The following is a 2,405-nucleotide window of genomic DNA, read 5'->3' as shown; positions in this document are numbered from 1 at the left end:
TCAAAATGAAAGGCCATCTTTACACTGATTGCCTTTCATTTTCATAAGAGCAAATGCAGGCAATAAATTCTAAGAAATTTGCCTTTAATAAAATATCAAGTAATATTTTAAATAAAACATATTTAATCTTGCAGCTGCACAGCAGAGATGCATAGAACAAGAAAATATAAGCAAAATATTATTATTTAAAATATTCATAAAACAAAAACATGTTAGAGTGCTCTAATACACTGAATCCTTTGCAGAGCGGAAGAAGAAGTTGAGTAGCCTAAAGTGCTCAAAATAACCTAGACTATGCAACCTCTTCTTCGCCATAGACTACATATGTGTATATATATGTATACATATGTGTATATATATGTACGTAGTGTCTATGAACCTCTAATAATAACTAATAATATATATGACCGTTTCCCAGTATCTGTAAATATGTGTACTTTACTGACTGTCGGAGAGAAAACTCAGAGAGCAACCCATTGCCAGTTCGTTTCTGATCGCATAGAAAGCTTTTATGAAATAAAACGTCTCTTCTATGTACATATGTAATGGTATGTGTGCGAGAGTTGTGTTCCCTAAGCACACTTGCTCACTTACTGAGCTTCGATAGACATTCGCACATATCGTATCTCTTTCTATAATCTCCTGATGCTCGTGAAAAGAACGGGACACGAGCAGTTGAACTGTAGGCGCTCAACAGAAGGCCAAAACGAAATGAAGCAAGCAGAACATTCCTGCTCAGAGAAAGAAAGAGAGAGAGAGAGAGAGAGAGAGAGAGAGAGAGAGAGAGATTGAATAATATTTTTCGATTGATCGTGCGAATAGAGCGAATAGAATAAAAGAGTTAAGAGTTAAGAGCTATGTTTATACATTTATGTATTTATATTTGTATATTCATATATTCATATATTTATATTTTTATATATTTATCCATAAACTAACAAATAACTCAAATTTCATAGTCAATAAATTTATAATTTCGATTTACCTGTTCTCCTCCTGCAGCATCTTCATTTAAGCGCAACTACAACTTGTGCTTAAGCATAATGAGGAAAACAATCAAAATTGCATAAATTCTGTGAGCTGCTCGTAATTTATTGTAATGCAAGTTGCAAGGCATAAGCAGCTTTAATGCAAATGCCAGCAGCAGCAGCAACAAGAAATTCACCCAGAGTTCTGCATCCGGCTTTGTGTGTATTTCCTGGCAGCTGTCTAGCATGCTGTCTGTCTGTGTGTCTGTCTGTCTGTCTGTGTGCTCGTCTGTCTATTGCAATTTGGCTACGGGCTTGCTTCTGCCTCCTCATAAATATTCACATTTATATTTTGAGCATTTTGTATATTTTGCCAAATATTATTTCCAGTCATCGATCGTCCGACAACAAGTGGCAAGTGGCATATGCCACATGCCATGTGCCATAGGCCAGATTGCAGCGTTTGCACTGACGCACTTGGCAAATTATTTAAGGCCATGAATAATGCTGGCCCTAAGCGAAACGAGAATGCAACGTGGATTTTGGCAGCCGTTCCATGAAGAGTGTGTGTCAATCAATCAGGCAAATTTGCCCAAAATAATTGACTTGAATCAATATTGAATGCTTGAAATGAGATTGGCTTTCGAATATCTGCAAAATAAATGAATGTAAATATATAATGAAAATAATAGAGAAGCTAAATCAATTTTATAAATATAAATATTAAGTTTAAATATTTAGTATTAGATATATAAGTGCTCAGCTAAACCAACTTTATATATTGCCTTTAAATAATTCATATTTAAATATATTGAGGGGAAACTTCCGCAATAGCTCTATTATTATTATATTATTTCGTTTATAATTATGCAAATTTTTAATTTTCTTCTCTCCATAAAAGCCCCTCAAGTTCTTCACTCAACTATCGATTGCTTTCTATAGCAAACCTAAAACTATGTTCATTTCTCAATAAACTGAAGTAAAAAACAATTTTCTGTCTGACTGAGCTTGCACAGAGGCCAGTCTCGCCTCAATTGGGCGGCCCACAAAGTTTATTATTAATTAAGCAAATTGGCTCAGATATGATAAAATAGTTGTACATGTAAGTATGTATATGTATATTTATATGGATATGTGTGTGTGTGTGTGTTGGCCATTAAAATGAATGCCAATTGCGTACTTGGAGAATGGCAAAGGGAAGCAGCGAGGCAAAGTTTAACGAAAATTGTCTGCCTGCCCCTCTCTCTCTCTCTCTCTCTCTCTCTCTCTCTCTCTCTCCCTTTCGCTCATGGCTAGGGCCATGTGCACCTCTAAGAGAGAACTCTGAAAACTGTGAAAAACTTTGTGTGCGCCTTGTGGCTCGTGTCCATTCATTATGCAAAAAGGCGCAGGCGAGAGTCGCACAGTTATGGCCGACCATAAACTAAGAGCATACAC

The sequence above is a fragment of the Drosophila mojavensis genome, unplaced genomic scaffold, assembly GCF_018153725.1.
Source record: "Drosophila mojavensis isolate 15081-1352.22 unplaced genomic scaffold, ASM1815372v1 contig_74, whole genome shotgun sequence".
Taxonomy (NCBI): domain Eukaryota; kingdom Metazoa; phylum Arthropoda; class Insecta; order Diptera; family Drosophilidae; genus Drosophila; species Drosophila mojavensis.
This window is presented reverse-complemented; position numbering follows the sequence as displayed.